General features: G+C 41.2%; 1 pseudogene; it reads left to right on the forward strand.

Moving 5' to 3' along the window:
• The first annotated feature begins 19666 nt into the window (after positions 1-19666).
• Positions 19667-21658, forward strand: LOC122685949 (annotated as a pseudogene).
• The last annotated feature ends 939 nt before the right edge of the window (positions 21659-22597 follow it).

Below are 22597 nucleotides of genomic sequence, written 5' to 3' on the forward strand. Positions count from 1 at the left end.
CTGTCACCTCCTGGAAGCGAAAAGTGTCAGTCACTCAGTCATGTCCAACTCTTTGCGACCCCATGGACTGTAGCCCGCCAGGCTCCTCTGTCCATGGGATTCTCCAGGCAAGAGTACTGGAGTGGGTAGCTATTCCCTTCTCCAGGGGATCTTCCCAGCACAGGGATTGAACCCACACCTCCTGCATTACAGGTAGATTCTTCACTGTCTGAGCCACCACGGAAGACCAGTCACCTCCTGTGCAGAACACAAGTTCTGAAGGCAGGACATCTCTCTGTTCCCCAGGCGCCAGAAATCTCTCCTTGCAGCCTAACTGCCTCTCCCCACACCTTACCCACTCCAGGATACTCTTCAGCTGCTTAGGATTTTAACACAGAGCCTTGAGTTTCATTTAAGCATTTTCTGCTTTCCACCTTGATAAATTCCTGAGGTAAGAACCACAAAGCTAAGCCAATATTAGGAGCTAGGATCTCTATTTGAAACAGGCACAGGAGGTTAAGTGTTGTACACAGTACGTGGGAGGCAAAATCTGGACGCCAAACCAGGTGCGCTGATGGCAGGCAAGTGTTTATTCCCATGACATCTCAGAATGGCAAGTCAGAAAGCCCGCAGCTATCTGACAGCAGCAGGAAGAGATGGAAGGCTCACCTGGATTGTGTCATCAACAGTGGGGAAGCGGAGTAAAGTCAGCGAGTGGTGGGCAGAGAGCCAGCATTCACCTGATTCAATCTTCACTCTCGTGGTTACCAGCCAGTGCCATCCAGGGAGAGCCTGGCTCTGAAGAAGAGGCCTTGCTGCCCATGAGGAAGCACCTGTGTTTGCCTACGCCTACCACCCATTGAGAGCAAATGTGCAGCGACCAGAGCGGGGCACAAGAGAGGACTCGGGCCCTGACATCCAGGGAGGCCACGCTTTGCCAGGCAGCACATTCCTCCTCCTCCATCTGGGGGTGAGCCACTTGCACCTCATCAGAAGCTCTCTGAACTAGATGTCCAAGTGTGGAGACAAAAGTCAAGTAAGGGGTTGACTTTGCAGTGCTTATGGCTTTGAAGCCAGCTTCACAGACTGGACCAGAGCTTCCCTGGTGACTGAGACAGTAAACAATCTGCCTGCAATGCAGGAGACCTGTGTTCCATCCCTGGGTCAGGAAAATCCCTAGAGAGGGAAATGGCAACCCACTCCAGTATTCTTGTCTGGAGAATTCCATGGACAGAGGAGCCTGGCGGGCTACAGTCCATGGGGTCGCAAAGAGTCAGACAGGACTGAGCGACTAACACACTTCTCACAGACCAGGGGACAAGGCAGCTACATCAGGAAAGCCCCGTTATTGATGCCCTCGTCCTTTTATTTCAGAGCACTTCATACCCCTCTGGACGCCATGTCCCTCCTGTGCCCAAGGTCGCCGAGTGGCCTAGCTCCCTTTCTCACGCTCTGCCCAGACCTGAAACACCCAAGCTTTCGCCCCAAAATGATACTGCCCTCCTCATCCCCATTACAGAGCCATTTTCTGGATGTCATACTGTCACAAATGGGGTGGTGGTGATGAATAAGTTCACATAAATAATTCAGCCTAAAATAGGAGTCCTATGAATATTTTAGTGGAAAAGAAACACTCCAGGCGAGTATAAATTCTATAAACTTGAGAATTTTTGTCAGCTTTGTTTACAACTGTGATTTGATAGAAAATTACCCCATTAAACAAAACAAAACAGGCCAGTAATAATAATATGGTTTAAAATGAGCCTCAGGAGAAAAATGTAGTAATGTTTGCCAGATTTGGAGTGTACTATATCATTTTGGTATTAGTGAAAATCTCAGCAATAACAACAACAGTGAAAAAATACTTTCTCAGATGGGGCCATAATTTCATAATAAGTTTAACTCTGATTTATATGCATTCCGAAAACAAATACTATATTAAGCTTCAAAAGGAATGAGTCGTGTAAGGCAGGAGATTCCATCAGCAGAAGGTCAGACAAGAGATCAGAGAACATCCTTTTGGCAACGTGAACACAGTATGATGCAGAACTTTTCAAACTTCATGTCATGAGTGTGGTAGAACCAATTCAGTGAGTTTTAACCAACCTCTTTCTAGTGGTATAAAATTGAAAGAATTGAATGGACTGAATTAGAATGGAGAGGAATGGAATGGAATGGAGATGCTAAGGTCTGTATACACATGTACTTAAAATATGAGTACCTATAATGTGAAATGCAATTATACACAGTATGGATTGTGACCTAAAATGTTTGAAAGCGATACGTCTATGTATGTGTGGAAGCCTAACATATACGATAGACCCATGGAAATCTGCTCCCACTGAAGCTGTTGTGAATGGAGTCAGTCCTGCCCACTCACTCCAGTCCTTCTTCCTCTGAGAAGCAGAGTCTGAAAACCCCTGGTCTAGAACTTAGACTTTTTCAGTCTAAGGATCAAGCTTGATGCTTAGCGTTGAAGTGTGAAGAAACCAATAATAGCATCTTCTGTCCCACTCAAATTCTGAATTAGCTCAGAAACAGTGAAGTCAAGCAGATGAGGATTAAGTATCCGCATAATGCTAACAAATGGGCCACAGCAAAGGTATGAGACAGTAGTGGTTCTCCTGGTCTGAACTGCATGCTTCAACAAAAGTGTGGACCGGTTCACCCCAGAAGCAGAGGCAAGGGAAGGCTAAGTGAGCCCAGCCCAACTCAAAGAAGCCAGGAGCACTGCTATAAATGAAGCCCCTCTACAAGGGAATATGAAGCAGATGGAAAGAAGGTTCATCTTCATGAATCTTAGCAAAATGGAGTATACTTTTCTTTCATGGCACTTGATGGAATTGGAATTCATGTCTGCCTCCCACGAAAGACTATTAAACTTCTTGAAGACAGAGACTGTATCTGTTCTATACACTGCTTGCTCCCAGCATTTAGCACACACAAATGCTCATGAATGTACTATATGAATAAAACTAATGTAACATGAATAAAACAAATGTATTACTGCTGTCAAGATAATAACCAGAACACTGACACCCCATCTCCAATATCAAGGTATTGGAAAATTGAATAATCTTCATTCAATGGCAGACCTAATTGACCAGCCCACTCTGGAGGGTATTCTAAAGATTACCTCTTGATGAGCAAAGAAAAAACAACTTGGCCTCCTCAGAGAAAAAGGTCCATGTAAAAGTAGTAACTCCAGCCTAAAGGAAGAAAAACAAAAGCAACTCTTCCTCCTTCTGGAAAATCCCCAAAGAAGTCAATCAGGTTCTTACAAGAGAGACTTCTCTCTCACTCTCTCTTCACTGTAAATAAATGATAAATCACATCTTTCATCTTCTTCTGTGGGCAAACAGCTTTGATTCATCAAGCCTGGCTTCTAAAAAGGCTCAAGCCTTTAAAATCTACAAGGTGATGAGGATGCTGTCACAGTCAATGAATCCACAAGGAGTAGAAATTTAAATAACAGAAATTGTGGCGTTTCTCCATACTGCAGGTTCACACTTCTCAGAAGCAATGAGTCTCCAGCCACTTAAGAGTCTTATTAACGGGAGCAGCATATGACGTTCAGTGGGAATATATAGGGACACTAGGAACAGCCCCCTGCCTAAAATCTCTCCTTCACTCTTCCCACTAAGGAACCTGAAATTCCCATGTTATTTACTCCTGTGATGAAAGGCCATGGAAACTCAAGATTTGAATATATTTTGAGCAGATGAGCCTGTTTGACCTTTATATCTCCCCCTTTCGGGCTTTCAGCCCGTCAACAATGATTATTGTTGCTTTAAACAGAAATTAATCTTATCCTTTCCACAAAAAAAGAAAAAGCAATGTTTTAATAATACCAGGCACACTTAGTTCTCATGTAAAAGCAACCAGACTGAATGATAACACTCAAAAGTTTAGAACAGTAATCACCCCTGGTCTCGGGGGGTGGGAGTGGCATACAGTGAAGGAGAAAGAGTTTGGACTCAGAAGACTTCAAAGTTAATTACAACATTCTTTTTCTTACACTAAATGGTACAGGGATTTTTTTTTTAATTGTTATTCTTTACCCTTATACTTACTGAATTATTATCCCTATTTTAATCTATTTTCAAATAAAGCAATACAGTGAGAACAGATGAGATAAACAATTTCCTAATCTGCATCTCACTGATTCCAACTTTTTATTCCTTCCCCAAACATCCTGAGTGCCTAAACTTGAAAACATTGTGTTAGATTTTGATATGACAAGGCTGAAAGAGAAGCAGTCCTTGTTTTCAAAGAGTTCTGAGTGTATTTATCTAATAATTAACATCTACTAAGAAATACATACCTGTACATGAATGAATCTAATAAAATGCAGAATACAAAATTAATTTAACACAGCCGGGCTTCTCTCAAGTCCTCTTTGCTACATAAATGACCTGAGGAATTTTATATAGACACACAGTGAGATAAAAAATAAGCTGCCAGCTCTAAAAGCCAGGTCAGCCAATTTTCCAGGTCCTGTCTGGGGCTACAGGACACCCCTCTGTGCCATGTGCTATCTTTCTGACACATGATGAACCCAATCCAGAATTCTGAGAAAGAGCACTGCAACATCAGAAAATGCTGACCAGCTCAATGAGAAAACTTGTTCTTCTGAAATCATCTTTTAAAATATACACCCATTGCCCACAGCCTTGAGAAAATGACATGTAGTCATTGACAAATATGAGGGTGTTCAGCATGTACAGGCCAGCTCATCTCTATTAATCTGGAAAGTCATTTCCTTTTCTTTGAACTAATTTGATTTGGTTTGCTTAAGGGCCTCAATTCCTTTCTTTCACCTTCATTTTAGGGCTGCTGTGAAGTTCAGCCCTCGGCCCACACAGAAGTTCCAAATCATTTTACCCCCTTGCTCATGCATACCACATTTCATGTCTGCACCAAACAAGTCACTCTATTTGCCAATTAGTCCATAACTTTCAGACTAAGACATGTTAGATTGCAATACAGAGATAAGAAAGACATCAAATATCCTGAAGTTTTTGGTTTTTTTTAAAGAATTGAAATGAATAGGGTTGTAAATCTACTGGCAAAGTAGTCATTACTCAAGTGAGAAATGGCTAAGTGATTTGTAGCTTAAGAGAACCAGGAAAGTAAAGGAGAAAAATCATGGAATTTAGGGTCAGGGATACTCCTTTTAAATCCGGATTCTTCCATTTTGTTAACCACATGACCCTGGAGAAATTCTAAACCTTTAAAATAAGGATAAAACGTCAGACCTTTGAGAACTAAATGAAATGACAAAGTAAAAGCCCTGAACACCCAGCAGATGGTAGGTGCTTAATAACCCAACTCTTAAACATTTTCATGATATACTTATGCAGAGGCAATGTCAAAATATCACTGATAAATGTAAACAGGAAGGAAAGTGGTTATCTGCCAAAATTCCTGTTGCTGAATTTTAAGATGTTTGAAATCAATCTTACAATTCAATATCTAGTATCTGAACACTGAATTATGTCAATTGTAAAACACCATATAGAAGTGATTTTTCAATTTTAGTTTGTTCATATACATCAGTCACCTGAGAGTTTGTGAAAATACAGGGTTAGGGTTCTCTCTCTAGAGAAGATGGTTTAATAGGATTGAGGTGGTTCAGTAATTTGCATCTTAATAAATTTCCAGGTGTTCTGATGGAGATGGTCCTCAATCACATTCTGATCAATTCCACCTTATTCACAATGTATTTGTATATTTATAATGTATTTTTGAAATTTTTTTAAAGAAATGGCTCAGATGAGCCATCATCTCTAATGCTAAGAACTATCAGTCCCTAGGACATTAGTGGGATTGGTGAAATAAGAACTTCCAAAATCTGCTTTAATGAGAACATGGAAAAATTTTATCAAAATCAAACATTTTCAGAACTCTGAAAATTAGCAAAAGGCTAACAACAGTCTGCAGAGAGCATTTATTCAACAACAAAAAATAGCCGAATCTTGAGAAGAATAGCAAATTTTCTGGAGTTTTAATTTGCCCTATTCCCATTCCACTTGCCATAGCCCTGAAGTAGCTTTGAAAACCAACAGCCTCACCATAATGGTAACCACGAAAGCCAGCTAAAACTAGAACAACCAGACAGAAAACCAGTAAGATAAGTGAAATCCCAGTTTCCTCATCTATGAAATACAGCCAATACTTTATCTACCTTAGAGAACTGTGTTTTGTTGTTGTTGAGTCACCCAATTGTGTCCAATTCTTTGTGACCTCATGGACTGCAGCACACCAGGCCTCCACCTCCCTCACCATCTCCCAAAGTTTGCCCAAGTTCATGTCCATTGCATCAGTGATGCCATACAGTCATCTCATCCTCTGATGCCCTCTTGTCCTTCTGCCATTGATCTTTCCCAACATCAGGGACTTTTCCAATGAGTCAGCTGTTCACATCAAATGACCAAAATACTGGAGCTTCAACTTCAGCATCAGTCCTTCTAATGAGTTTTCAGAGCTGATTTCCCTTAAAACTGACTGGTTTGATCTCCTGGCTGTCCAAAGGACTTTCAGGAGTCTTCTCCAGCACCACAGTTCGAAGGCATCAATTCTTTGACATTCTGCCTTCTTTACAGTCCAGCTCTCACAGCCGTACATGATCACTAGGAAGACCAGAGCCTTGACTATATGGACCTTTGTTGGCAAAGTAATGCCTCTGGTTTTCAACACACTGTCTAGGTTTTTCATAGCTTTCCTGCCAAGAAGCAATCGTATTCTGATTTCATGGCTGCAGTCAATATCCACAGTGATTTTAGAGCCCAAGAAGAGGAAATCTGTCACTACTTCCACCTTTTCCCCTTCTGTTTTCCATGAAGTAATGGGGCCCAATGCCATGATCTTAGTTTTTTTAATATTTAGTTATAAGCCAGCTCTTTCACTCTCCTCCTTCACCCTCATCAAGAGGCTCTTTAGTTCCTCTTTTCTTTCTGCTGTTAGAGTGGTATCGCCTGCATGTCTGAGGTTGTTGATGTTTCTCCCGCCTGTCTTGATTCCAGCTTGTAACTCATCCAGCCCGACATTTCTCATGATGTGCTCAGCGTGTAGGTTAAACAAACAGGGCGACAGCAGGCAGCCCTGCCGTACTCCTTTCTCAAGCCCGAATCAATCAGTTGTTCCATACAGGATTAGAACTATTGCTTCTTGACCCGCATACAGGTTACTCAGGAGGCAGGTGAGAGGGTCTGGTGTTCCCATCTCTTTAAGAGCTTTCCACAATTTGTTATGATCCACACAGTCAAAGGCTGTAGCATAGTCAATGAAACAGAGGTTGATGTTTTTCTAAAATTCCCTAGCTTTCTCCATGATTCAGCAAATGTTGGCAATTTGATCTCTGGTTCCTCCACCTTTTCCAAACCCACCTTGGACATCTGGAAGTTCCCAGTTCACATAATTCTGAAGCCTACCTAGCATGCAAGATTTTAAGCATGACCTTACTAGCATGGGAGATGAGGGCAACTGTTCAATGGTCAGCACATTCTCTAGTACTACCCTTCTTGGAAATTGAGATGAGAATTGACCTTATCCAGGTCTGTGGCCACTGCTGGCTCTTCCAGATTTGCTGACATATTGAATGCAGCACCTTGATGGCATCATCCTTTAGGTTTGGAATAGTTCTGGAATTCCATCACATCCACTAGCTTTATTAACAGCAGTGGTTCCTAAAGCCCACTTGACTTCACTCTCCAGAATGTCTGGCTCCAGGTGACTGACCACACCATCATAGTTAGCAGTTCATTAAGATCTTTTTTGTACAGTTCTGTGTATTCTTTCTATCTCTTCTTGATCTCTTCAGTGTCTACTAGGCCTCGACCGTTTCTGTCATTTTTAGAGAACTGTAGTGAAGGTTAAATGAGATCATGCATGTCACACTCTTAGCACAGCGCCTGGTAGATAAAAAGCAAATAAGAAAGATACTAGGAAAATTACCGTGCATGTAGTCATTTTCCATTCCAAATTCAGAGAATTCCACAGACTAACTTGTATATTGTAACATACCCTTTTTGAGTTGAAACCAATTTTTTTTCTTTTAAATAACAAGATTTCTGTACTTTCTTCCTCTTGTACTCAAGAATCTTCACAGCTTCCATTGGACATATTTTCTTTTTAGGAATGAAGGAAATTTCTCCCATTATTGAGCCATCCTTTTATGTCAATTCTACAAAATTACATGTAATTTTATACTTTTAAAAGATAGAGTTTTGCAAATATTCAACATTCTGCTAATTTGATTTTGAATTGTAGATGTCAAGTATTCTGTTTATAATAAAACATGATAATATGTTTTATTATTCTTTGTTGGAAAGGAAAAATTGTACATTTTTAGAATGTTTTTATGAGTAAATTTAATGTACTGAAAATAAAAATTAAGAAAAAGATTCCTATGTGCTGATGGAGACATTTATGCAAACAAGTAAATGAAGAATTTTCCCCACAGTGATTTCTACTGCTGAGTTAGAGAAGAGGGCAACATGTTCAGATATCATATAGGACTGTCTCTAGGAAGAGAGCAGGCAATCTAAGAGAATGCAGTTGCTAGCTGCATTTGTAATAACACTGAAAGTGTAAAAAAAACAAAAAAACAAAAAACCAGCAACCTGAGAGATAGGCAGCATTTTATGATTTACCCCAATTTTTTCAGAGAATATCACTGTCACAAGAGGTTAAATCACTTGACTAATATACAGATTCCACATCTCATTCTTCATCTCATCCTCTCTCCTTTTACATTTTGTCTCTCCTTGACCTTTTATGTCATTAGAAAAGACAGACCTGATTTTCCTCTCATCTCAGTGACTCAGCACTCCTCAAAATATCAAAGTTCTCCTTGTTAGGGTCCATGTAAGTATGAGGAAAATACTCTTCAAGGATTCATGATAAAATTTTTAGGAAGGATCCAATATTAATTTTTTATTTTTCTAAGACTAAGCTTGGGCAAACAATCTATTTTAAATTCTCCTTTCAAACATCCAAATAAAATAATTATTACACATTTTTAGTCGAAACATTAAATTTTTACTTTGAAAGTTCAGTGCCCAATAATTCACACTGAAAATATGAGCCTCCCTCACATTTATGGCAGGTGCTTCACTGGAGATTTCATGGAACAATATCCAGATGCTAAGTCCACGGTAAGGCAGAAACAGAAGATGACTTCATTTCCACTAGGGATGGTACTTAAATACTCTAATTACCCTGGAAAACTACGCCATTAAGAAATCTAAAGATAAAAACAAGACCTAGTATTAAAACCTACGATTACCATTGAAGGATAATTGACATATTATCCAGGCAATCAGCAATTCCTTTGGATAAAGATGCTTACAATTTCTCAATTAATCTGTTAGCAGATGTTTCTTCTAGATCTGTATTTCTTTTTACATAGTCAACAAATAATTATTAAGAAGCTATTTCTTCTCAACTTTAAAAAGGAGCAAATTACTAATATACAAAACAAAAGCATTATGCTAAGGGAAGGAAGACAGACATAAAAGACTGCCCACCAGATGAGAACGTTTATGTGATATTCTAGAAGAGGCAACACTGTAGGAATGGAAAACAAATTGATTTCCAGGAGCTGGGATGAAAACAAAGTTAGGGATTGATGGCACAGAGGAAGGAGAGAACTTTAAAAGTGATGGATCTGTTCTTTACCTTGATCCTGGGGAAAATTACATGACTCCTTATGTTTGTCAAAACACATGAAAATACGCACTTCAAAGTATAAATTGCATTGTGTGTCAATTATTTTGCAAATTATAAAAAGAAGATTCAGTTACAAAATCCTAACACACACACACCAAATCACAAAGAACCAACCATACATCAGAGGGGAGCTTAGCATTGGAAATGAAATGTGAAGATATACAGAGTCCTTGATCTCAGGAGCTTGTACCTAGGGAGGAAATAGACTTTTTAAAAACAGCCACAGGGACTTCCCTGGTGGTTCAGTGGCTCAGAAGATGCTGGCCAATGCAGGGGGCATGGGTGGCAGGCAACACAAGTTCAATCCCTCATCCAGGAAGTTTCCACTAAGCCCATGCTAGAACTGAAGTCCAAACACCCTAGAGCCTACGCTCTGTAACGAAAAAAACCACTGCAACGAGAAGCCCACACACCCTAACTAGAGATTAGCCCCCCCTCACTGCAACCGGAGAAAGCCCTCACACAGCAGAAAAGACCCAGTGCGGCCAGAAACAAAACCTTTAAACACAAAATAAAAGTAATCACAGGAACTATGTAATCACAAATCTGAGTCAGTAAAACAAGGGACCAATGGGAATAGGTGATATACAGAGACCCAGCTGAAACCTTTGCGAATTATACGGATTTGATCTGAAATGTTTTAAGTGGCAAGACTTATCTAGAGCTCAGGGGAAAGCAGGCTTTCATTCATCACTTGGATCCTAGAAACTGGGAAAATAGCTACAGTTTTTCTGAAAGACTAAAAAACAGAGACTAGAGAAGTCTGTTAAGCCAAAAGGAATCTCCTCATATTAAAATTCCAGGACACTGCCACTCACTCCCTGGACAGGGGAACAAACTGTGTGTGAGACTGTTACTCATAGAAAAGGCAGCTTTAATTAAGCTCATTTGTATGTTATTAATAAAAACGTGTAATATTTATGAGCTTGATTCTTGTCTGCTCCTTGCCTCGCTTTCTGTTTAATTAGCTGTGTGTAGGAGGTCCTGAATGGCAAGAGCCTCTTTATTTTACAGTGATATTCCCAGTACAGTTTGAGATGCATTTGAAACATAACAAAGAGAAAATCAAATTGTTCCTTTGGCCCTAATATAAAAGGAAGTCTGTGGGCTCACACCTTCACTGAAATTGCTCCCGCATTTGAATTACATTCTATCCATGGTGGTTAAATTGAGAAAGAACTTGCCCCATGAGTAGAATATTTTCAGAATTACCAAAAAAGAAAATTCAATCCATTATTGAGTATTATGAAAATAAACAAGCACACACCATATACATGTGCACAAATACATATACACACATGCATCCATATGTATGTCATATACACAGTTTTTAAATTTATTTATTTTAGTTGGAAGCTAATTACTTTACATATTGTAGTGGTTTTGCCATTGACATGAATCAGCCACGGGTGTACATGTGTTCCCCATCCTGAACCCCCCTCCCACCTCCCTCCCTATCCCATCCCTCTGGGTCATCCCAGTGCACCGGCCTTGAGCACTTGTCTCATGCATCCAACCTGGGCTGGTGATCTGTTTCACATATGGTAATATACATGTTTCAGTGCTATTCTCTCAAATCATCCCACCCTCGCCTTTTCCCACAGAGTCCAAAAGTCTGTTCTTTACATCTGTGTCTCTTTTGCTGTCTCGCATACAGGGTCATCATTACCATCTTTCTAAATTCCATATATATGCGTTAATATACCGTATTGGTATTTTTCTTTCTGACATACTTCAGTCGGTATAATGGGCTCCAGCTTCATCCACCTCATTAGAACTGGTTCAAATGCATTCTTTTTAATAGCTGAATAATATTCCATTGTGTATATGTACCACAACTTTCTTATCCATTCGTCTGCTGATGGACATCTAGGTTACTTCCATGTCCCGGCTATTATAAACAGTGCTGTGATGAACATTGGGATACATGTGTCTCTTTCAATTCTGGTTTCCTCAGTAAATCACAGCCGGATCCTCTATGACCCTCCTCTCAGAGTAATGAAATAAAAGCAAAAACAAACAAATGGGACCTAATTAAACTTAAAAGCTTTTGCACAACAAAGGAAACTATAAGCAAGGTGAAAAGACAGCCTTCAGAGTGGGAGAAAATAATAGCAAATGAAGCAACAGACAAAGGATTAATCTCAAAAATATACAAGCAGCTTATGCAGCTCAATTCCAGAAAAATAAACGACCCAATAAAAAAAATGGGCCAAAGAGCTAAACAGACATTTCCCCAAAGAAGACATACAGATGGCTAACAAACACGTGAAAAGATGCTCAACATCACTCATTATCAGAGAAATGCAAATCAAAACCAGAGTGAGGTACCATCTCACACCAGTCAGAATGGCTGCTATCCAAAAGTCTACAAACAATAAATGCTGGAGAGTGTGGGGAAAAGGGAACCCTCTTACACTGTTGGTGGAAATGCAAACTAGTACAGCCACTATGGAGAACAGTGTGGACATTCCTTAAAAAACTGGAAATAGAACTGCCATATGACCCAGCAATCCCACTGCTGGGCATACACATTCTTTTTTTTAGTTATTTTTTTAATTAAAGGATAACTGCTTTACAGAATTTTGTTGTTATCTGTCAAACATCAACATGAATCAGCCATAGGACATACACATATATTCTTAAGAAAAAAAACAGTTCGGCTTTCAGTATTTGTAAAGTTGATTAACAATGAAATCTTCACCTTTAAGCACCTCAAACATGAACTCACTGCAAAAGAAGACAATAGGAGTATAATCAAAACAATAACAAACATTTATTTGGCACTTTATGCCAGGCATTCTTCTATGAGTTTTTACACATATTGACTCATTTTAAACTCTCAGCCCTCCTATAAGATAAATACATTTATCACCAGTCTCATTTAGAACGGGAAATGAGACTTCAAGAGGCTAAGGAATTTACATGACTAAGTTAAGTAAAAGTAGAGGTGGGGTTGGAACCTAAGATGCAAGCATGCTCCATTGCTTCAGTTGTATCTGACTCTTTGTTACCCCATGGACTGTAGCCCACCAGGCTCCTCTGTCCATGGGATTCTCCAGGCAAGAATACTGGAGTGGGTTGCCGAGCCCTCCTTCCAGGGGATCTTCCTGACCCAGAATCGAACCCATGTCTCCTGCATTGCAGGTGGATTCTTTACCACTGAGCCACCAGGGAAAGCCAGAACCTAAAATATTTGGCTCTAAATAGATCTCTGGATTCTGTTAGCTATGTGTCCATTTCATCAATTACGTATAGCACATGTTTTGACACCCAGAGAAGTAGTTTTGCTTAACACTAAAACCACCGTAGATGTGTAGGTCTTAGATTTCTATCACGAATTAATTTTGTTGATTCCTAATCAGAGATATATATCCTTCTTATAAGAAAAACCTTAGAGTAAGTAATATAACTATCAAATAGCATAATTATGAATCCAAACACTGGAAAATCAAAGTCCCTTAAATTTTTACATGGTAGTCAAAAAAGGTTCAATGGGGCTAAGCACTGGGGTGGGTGAGGACATATATTAGAGATGTTACCATTTTATTTTATTGGCTTAAAAAGTGTCAACAGCACAGACACTGAGTTCAGCCACTTCTCCAACTCAGTGTGGACCTCCAAGACTCAGTCCTCACTCCCTGCCTCCGTCTCTCCACCTCCTCCTTGCATGCTGGGTGTTTTTCAGGCCACAGTGGGGCCTGAGGCGATACTGGCCCAGGTTTCACAGCTTCTCCTCCTCAGCTCATCTTCCTTCTCTCAAGAAGACCCATCGGTAGGTGTTCTCCTTTTGCACATACACTTCCCTCCACCACCTTTTCAGTCTCTAATTACAGTTCCCTCTGTCCAGTTCCCTGAAATCTCAGCTGGTAAAGAATCTGCCTACAATGCAGGAGATGCGGGAGACGTGGGTTCGATCCTGGGTCGAGAAGATTCCCAGCACTGGAAATGGCAACTCACTCCAATATCCTTGCCTGGAAAATCCAGTGGACAGAGGAGCCTGGCAGGCTACAGCCCATGGTCTGACCAAGGGCTGGATGTAGACTGAGCGTGCATGCACGCACTGGCCCCCGCCTAGAAAAGGCACTGCTGATGTGACACCCTGGCTTCAGTTCCCTCTCTGGAACTTCAGCATGCTATTTCCCCCTTGGGTTATGCAATAGAAAATCACAGTATGAAATTTGAGGATTACATTTTCTCATGTCAAGTGAGATTAAACAACCTCTTGAATGGGCATTTTACTTGGATGGCATGCCCAAATCCATATGACAAGTGGCTACTGAACTTGGGACAAATTCAGTAGGAAGGTGAAATGAAAGACTCTGTCACAACAGAAAGAGCAAGGCAGTAAATATGATAAGGCCTTTGGCAGTGTTTGGGGGTAAACAATAGATTTCAGTCTGACAAGACTATGTTGTATTTGTTGAATACTAAATAGACATTGTTGTCAAACAGAGAAAGAGGGGTTCTTAAAACAAAGTATCTGTCTTTAAAGCATTTGTGTTCTTTGTTCTAACTGGGAGAATATACACGTACAAATGATGAAATGTGGCAAAATGTCCTCACACAAACCAAACACATAAGTGCTAAGAATAAAGTGATTAAAAGGATGTGGGGCTAACCAGGCTTCCAAAAATGATTGGGTTTTGAAACAAGTTTTGAAGATGGTGACAGAAGGCAACTAACTAGCCCAGAAGAAGTGGAGAATTTCTAGAGGTTATATAAGAAGCTGTTCGGAAACCAGACGTGGTAAGACTGAAATTTTGATAGCTAGTTGTTAAGTATGTAAGATAGTTATTTCAAAGGTGCCGACAAGTTTTTTCTGCTAGTTTTATATTTTTAAAATGTAGCTGAAAGTGGAGGCATCATTCATAGTGGGTGGGCAAGGGATTCTCTTTTGTCTTGGATAAAATTTTTAGAGCATTTGATTACGTGAAAAGAAACCCTAGATTCAAGCCCAGAATGGAAAACACGAGACCATGAAGAGTAAACTGCTCTGTACGATTTCGTCAAAGGTTGCTATCAACGCGGACTGAGGCGCTCTCTGGGAGAAGAAGGGACTTCCATAACTCTAGAGCCAGTGAAGACTTGATGGCCTGGACCATTAGGCCGGGCAGGAGAGACATGGCCAAAGGCCACGGTGTGGTAAGGTGCACACGTGCTTAGTCGTGTCTGACTCTTTGCGACCCCACGGACTGTAGCCTGCCAGGTTCCTCTGTCCAGGGATTTGTTAAACTGGCCCCTGTAACATGGGAGCAGGACTGGGCTTAGAGGAAGTTTGAAAGATTAAGAGGACAATAAGAGACCTCTTTTGAGTGGCTTGACCAATGAACTAGTGATAGCTAGCTTTCAGGTTACTTTTCCTTTTCTGCAGAGTAATTCTCTTCTGTCATCCTCAAATCATTGGTAAAGTTTTGTAAACTAGGTCTTAGAAGGGCTGAGAAAGCGAACTGTGGCCACACTGAGATTCTCAGCAGCCTGGAGAAGCAGTTGTGAAATCTCCAGAGTCCACCCACAGAAAAACCTAGAACACTAAGCCATACTTGAAAGCCCATTAAAGGCTAGACTTCTTAATAATTTGGGAGTGCAAAGGGGTGCTGTAAATTGTCATTAGGTATCAAATAGAAGGTTAAGCCCTGGAGCCCAGAGAACTTGTGATATATCAGGCTATCCTGAGATATATCAGTATAGAAAATAGATAAACTCTCATAGCACTTTTATTTCATAGCACTTATATTTTAACTAGAAAGACAGGCAGTAATGAAATAAAGCAAGTGATAAGTACTAATAAGATTAAAAAAAAAAAAAAACTACTGTGAAAGAGACCCGTTACTGAGACCATAAAAGTCCAGATTTGGAATTTTGTAAATTAAAAGCACAGAGATGCACCACTCATTGGAAATCCATAGCGCTGAGCACTAGCTACCTACAGTTAGCTGTAACTAGCTGCAAAACCCAGAATAAGTCAGGTAACTTCTCTGAGCCACAATTTCATCGCCTACATAAGGGAAGGAAATTAGATTGGATCTATTCTAAGATAAGTAGGAAAACTTAAAAAAAGAATGAAAGAAAAAGCTGAAGGAAAAAGCAAGCCATTGTAGTAAACAGCAATTTCTCAAATGGTCTGTAGCCATATGCCCTACTACTGTACCTTATTTTATTATGATTATCATAGATATATTATTACCCATCTTCTTAGGAATTCACAATGCTTTAGTGACTAACCCCTCTGCTTCACAGTGGTTTCTTTTTTATCTTAATAGTACTTATCTCTTGCTTTATTTAATTACAGCCTGTCTTTCTGATTAAAATATAAGTGCTATGAGAACTTGTCTTTTTTCTTTACTGATCTGTTTTCAGCATTTAACACAGTATTTGGCAAACGGTGGATTACCTTTTAGATCAGACACTGAAGTGGTTAAGTTTTACATATTACAGTAAATAATAACCCAAAAGCAAAGTATTAAGATTCCCTAGCAATGCTTTCAGTTACCAACCACAAAAATACTAATTCTACCTGACAGATTTGTTTCCAGTGAAAAGTGTCTGATCAGATAAAGCATGGTGCCCCAGGATCACACAAAACAGTTACTTTATGAATTAAGATACTTTACAATTTCTGGTAAGTTTTTTTTTTTTAATTTTCATTTCTCTTTAATGATCTGAGACCTTGATAACATAGAAAATACCAGGAGAAAGTCATGCTGGGTTGAATGGGAGTGAGGAACAAAGCTTTAAACCTGTTAAGGCCACCTGGTCTCATGAGATTACATTGCCATCATCCCCTTCATCAATAATTAACGGCCATGAAGTTCTTACTGTAATCAAAGCACAATAGCATGAATTTAAAACACCAAAGAACAACTTCTGGCACAAATAAAAAATGAACCCTGCCCCCAGAGAGAAAAAGAATATTTGGCTTGCTAAGGCTATTCCTAGGACCTAAGAGATTCGAAAGTTCCAGCTAAACCTCTCAAGCTACTGGCTCCTAATGGAACCTAAATTCTTATCAGGAATAAAAACAATTTCATCTGATCAATAATACTGGTGAAGTTTACCCATGAAAACACCAATTTTTGTAATTAAAACTAAACTCAGCTCCTCCCAACTATTTTTTAAGAGAGAAATGGGCCGTGAACTGGCGTTGGAAGAAACCCAAAGGGAGAGAAGAAAGTTGTGCAAAGTGCATAAATTTTCCAACTAGACATAACACACACTGAGGTGAAGTCTACAGGATGGGACTTTATTATTTACGGAGATAACCTCAAAAATTTCAACATCAGGTCTGAAGCACTGGAGAATACTACTAGGGTAACAGAATACTCTGCAACACTGACTGAGCAGGTGTTAGAGAGAGCTATGCTGCCGGGATATATACTTTCCTGAACTGGGCCCAAGAGTCACATCCCTAGTTTTACCAAAGACCTTCTTTTTCCCACAGCAAAAAACAGCACTTCACATCAAAAAGATTCCTTCTAGTCCACAAGTTTGTCAAGAGTAATTTGTTTAGATAAAAGCTGTAGAACTCACTATAAGAAGCAGGAATCAACTTGTATCCATATACAATTTATTTTTTCATTCAAAAACATCTTCCCACTCAGCTACAATTTGCATGGACACCCTTCCATGAATTGCCTGTCTTTCACCCTATACACACACACACACACACAGTGCTTCATGACTAGCTAATACATGTTTAGGACCTGAGCTTCTTAAGGACATAACTAATATGCTCGATGTCCACACAGAATACTCACTCTTATGATATATACCAAGCACCAATCTGCCATTCAAAACCTTAGTCCTGTTCTGGTTTTAGCTATTGATCTTGATATTTCTTTTCCCATTTCTACTTCACTCTTTCAACTCCAGCATCTGGTATAATTTTGACTCTTCACAACAATGATTCCAGTTCTAATCTTAGTCTCATGTCACTTAGGACTCCATTATACTACTTCAGTTCTGTCCCACGTCTTCACATCAACTCTAGGCCAATAAAAAGAATCTGGATTTCCCATAAGTCCTATGTTCTCCTTTCGACTAACAGACATTTTTTAAAGTTTTTTGAAACTTAAAAATGGAGTCAAAACATTTTTGGTTATTAGGAACCAGAAAATATAACAACTGAACTCACTGCACTGAAGACAATAAAAATTAGTAAGAATGGTTGCTCCTGCAAAGTTATATAGCTATGCTAGCCCTGCAGCTTGGTTTTTAGTATGTAATAGGTACTGTTATTTTGCTTCCTGGATCTATAGTGCTTTGGAAAAAAACATTAATTGATCAAATTACCATAAATACTCTGCTTGCTAGAAATGTAGTCAGAGCTTAAATTTGCTCTTTTACATTTCAACCAGTGGTTTTCCTTGATGGCAAGGTTTCTGATTATGAGATTTTTTTTTTAAGAAAGTCATTAAAAGTCTCTGGTATAATCCACATAACAATAAAAGCATCCATGGATGCTAACTACCATGCTGGGAATAGGTTAATATCTCATTTTCATACAAGTGTTGGTTGAGAACTCCTTATATATCAAGGCCCTGAGATATGCACAGAAGTTTCAACAATGAGACACACTATTCTCCTTAAGGGATTTATAACCCAATGGAAGAGACAAGTAATGAGCAGCCAAGGACAATACAATGTGACATGACCAGGTGTTAAGGTAGCATATAAGTGGGATGACCCACAAGTAAGCCTAAGTCATGCTGGGTTCTAATTTAAGGGGCTTCCTTGGGGGCTCAGACAGTAAAGAATCCACCTGCAATGCAGGAGGTCCAGGTTTGATTCCTGGGTCAGGAAGATCGCCTGGAGATCGGAACCTACTCTAGCATTCTTGCCTGGGAAATTTCATGGACAGAGGAGCCTGGCGGGCTACAGTCCATGGGGTCACAAAGAGTTGGACACGACTGAGAGGCTCACACTTTCCTTTCACTTTCAAGGTAGAAGATGAGGAGTCTAGGAAATGTGGATGGGGACATGTATTGGTTATCTGTTGATTGAACAAAAGACCACAAATCGAGCAACTTATAGCAACATCCATTTATCACCTCACAGTTCTGCAGGTTAGAAATCCAAGTGCACTTTCACTGGTTCTCTGATCAGGGTCTCAAGAGACTGAAATCAAGGTGTGTTCAGGCCGGGAGGTTATCTAGTGGCTTTAGAGAAGAATTCACTTCCTTGTTCAAACTATTGGCAGAATTCCTTTCCTTGCACTCGGAGGACTGAAGGCCCTGGTCCCTTGGCAGCTGGCAGCCAGGAGCTGTTCTCACCTCCTAAAAGCTGCCCACATCCCTCGGCACAAGTATTTTTCCATCCTCAAAGCCAACAATGCTGTGTCCAGTGGCCACCCCCCCCTCCCTGCGCTTTTAATCTCTCCCACTATCCTGCCTCCTACTTTGGCCTCATCTGCCACCAGCCAAAGAAAGCTCTTGGTTTCTAAGAGCTCCTGTGATTACAGTGGGCCTACCAGATAATCCTGTATGACCTCCTTATTTTAGGACCAACTGTGCAGTGTAACCTAACAAGCAGAGAAATCTTATCACATTCATGGGTTCTAGGGACCAGGGACAGGGCATCTTTGGGAGACCATTTTATTATTTTTTAATTAGTGTTTATTGCAATATAGTTGATTTACAATGGTGGTCAGTTTCACGTGTGCAGCAAAGTGAATCAGTTGTATATATACATATAGCCACTCCTTTTTAGATTCTTTTCCCACAAGGCCATTACAGAGTATTAAGTAGAGTTCCCTGTACTATACAGTAGCTTCTTATTAGTTGTCTATTTTGCATACAGTCACGGGTTCGATTCCTAGGTCAGGAAGATCCCTTGGAGTAGGAACTGGCAGCCCACTTCAGTATTCTTGGCTGGAAAACTCCACAGACAGAGGAGCCTAGCAGGCTACAGTCGCTGGGGCAGCAGAGAGTCAAACACAACTAAGGCCCATGGGCAGATGCCTGAAGGTGGAACAAAACCCAGCCCACTCCAGAAGAGCAAAGACAGCAGTGGGGTTAACACAGTTGACCCGCAGTCTACCATGCTCGAAGGGCACGGCACTGCCGCGTCTGACCACTAACGTTAAAAGTGTGGTCGGAAAGTGAAAGTCGCTCAGCCATGTCCGACTCTTTGCGACCCCTTGGCCCAGACAGTCCGTGGGATTCTCCAGGCCAGGATACTGGAGTGGGTGGCCTTTTCCTTCTCCAGAGGATCTTCCCAATTCAGGGATCAAACCCAAGTCCCTCGCATGGCAGGCAGATTCTTTACCAGCTGAGCCACAAGTTCAATTCAGTCGCTCAGTCATGTCCGACTCTTTGCGACCCTATGAATCGCAGCACGTCAGGCCTCCCTGTCCATCAACAACTCCTGGAGTTTACCCAAACCCATGTCCGTTGAGTCGGTGATGCCATCCAACCATCTCGTCCCCTCCTCCTCCGGCCCCCAATCCTTCCCAGCATCAGCGTCTTTTCCAATGACTCAACTCTTCACATGAGGTGGCCAAAGTATTGGAGTTTCAGCCTCAACATCAGTCCTTCCAGTGAACACCTAGGGCTGATCTCCTTTAGGATGGACTGGTTGGATCTTCTTGCAGTCCAAGGGACTCTTAAGAATCTTCTCCAACACCACAGTTCAAAAGCATCAATTTTTCGGCACTCAGCTTTCTTCACAGTCCAGCTCTCACATCCATAAATGACCACTGGAAAAACCATAGCCTTGACTAGATGTAATATCTCTGCTTTTTAATATGCTGTCTAGGTTGGTCATAACTTTCCTTCCAAGGAGTGAGCGTCTTTTAATTTCATGGCTGCAATCACCATCTGCAGTGATTTTGGAGCCAAAAAAAAAAAAAAGTCAGCCACTGTTTCAATGGTTTCCCCATCTATTTCCCATGAAGTGATGGGACCAAATGCCATGATCTTAGTTTTCTGAGTGTTGAGCTTTAAGCCAACTTTTTCACTTTCCTCCTTCACTTTCATCAAGAGGTTTTTTAGTTCCTCTTCACTTTCTGCCTTAAGGGTGGTGTCATCTGCATATCTGAGGTTACTGATATTTCTCCCAGCAATCTTGATTCCAGCTTGTACTTCTTCCAGCCCAGCATTTCTCATGATGTACTCTGCATATAAATCAAATAAGCAGGGTGACAATATACAGCCTTGACGTAGGGAAGCCCTAAATTTGACTCCACAATTTGGAAAAAAAAAAAAGTCAAAGAAAGCCGAGTCGTCATCATTTTCTGCCTCAAGTAAAGAGCCCAGATCTCCCGAAAGCTATGGGAATGAGGGAGTCCCAGATACTCCTTCTGACCCCGCTGACGGTGAAGATGGAGAACGGCCTGTCTACATTTGAAGAACAGGCAGAAAAGAACCTACAAATAATGTGCAAAGAGAAGGAGAAACTCCAGGAACAGATGTAGGAGCTGAAGCGCAGACATCTCTGCCAGAGGAAGAGGGAGCTGGCAGATGCCCTGGACGCGCGGATCGCGATGCTGAGCCCCTTTGAGGCCGTGGCCAGCCGCTTTCCCGGACAGTACAAGACGTGCCCGACGGCCCTGGGCACCGTGACGCACGCGCTGCCCGTGCAATCCGTCCACCCGGATGGGGACAGGCAGCTCTTCTTAGACGAGTCTCAGCGGGAACAGACGACCACACGCCGTCTGCTGTAATAATTTAGCATCGGGCAGCTCAGAAGAAAACGCGAAGGCATTGGACCTGATGAGGGAACTCAAGGAGTTGACCAGAAGCCGCACCTGGAGCTGCGAAGGAGCTTCGGCGAAGTTCTGAAACTCTCCGCCGAGGCGAGGAAGGAGGCAGCCTTAGGCCACCAGGAGGCCTGGGAAGAGGCCCGGGGCCCCAAGGTCCCCAGCCGGTGATCTTTTGATCCCAAGCAGGCCACTGATGGGGAAACTTGGGGAGAGGTCAGGAGCCTCTCGGGCCATGAAGAGCTATGAATCCGCACACAGGTCATGCTCCTGATCCAAGTGGGGAAATTCCTGTGCCCCGTGGGGCAGGAAGCACGTTTTGTACCCCTTGTTCGGGGGCACAGGGAACCTGCAGTGGCCCACCTGTGATGTTCTTAAAACTTGAGCACCTTTTGCACTTAGCCTAGCCATATAGTTATTTTTGTGTGATAATCTTATTGGATAACTTAACAAATAAAACCTATTTTGCAATGAAAAAAAAAGAAAAGCAGGAGCAGTGGTGTGAATATTTCAACCCCAATCTGGGAGGCTGTTTTAGAAATTCTGTTACCAGAGCCCTCTAACCAACTTCATTCTTGAATTACAGCAATTTATATATACAATGCGCTTGCTACAGACTTTTTTACAGTGAGGCCTTGTTTTCCTCAAAGATAAGGTCACTTGAAAAATCAGGGTTGTATGGATAGTCGTGAATCTAGAACTAGAAGGGTCTTCAAAAGGGTAATCAAAAGATTATCTTTGAAGCAAGTAAGAAACACCTGTCTTCATTTTATACTGAAGGTGCCTAAATCCAGAGGGAGGGAGGGAGACACACTCAGCACCACTCCCGGCAGCAGAAAGACAGCAGAACCTCCCTGGCTGCCCTTCACAGAGTCGGCAAGTTCACACAAGGCATCCTCCCCAGAGCTGTGGAACTCCTCACTGTTGGCATTTTGCATCAATGAGCTGCGCTGTTTAAACACAAACCAGCATCTCTTGCAGCAAACCCAAAGATTCAGACTTTCCTTGTCTGAGTGTCTCTCCTGTGGATAGTCATTAAGGGCCCAGTTAAAAATGAAATATGTGCTTATATTTCGGTAAATATCACCGATTCAATGGACATGAGTTTGAGCAAGTTCCGGAAGATGGTGAAGGACAGGGAAGCCTAGTGTGCTGCAGTCCATGGGGTCGCAAAGAGTCGGACATGAC

Source organism: Cervus elaphus, chromosome 3 (assembly GCF_910594005.1).
Source record: "Cervus elaphus chromosome 3, mCerEla1.1, whole genome shotgun sequence".
NCBI lineage: Eukaryota > Metazoa > Chordata > Mammalia > Artiodactyla > Cervidae > Cervus > Cervus elaphus.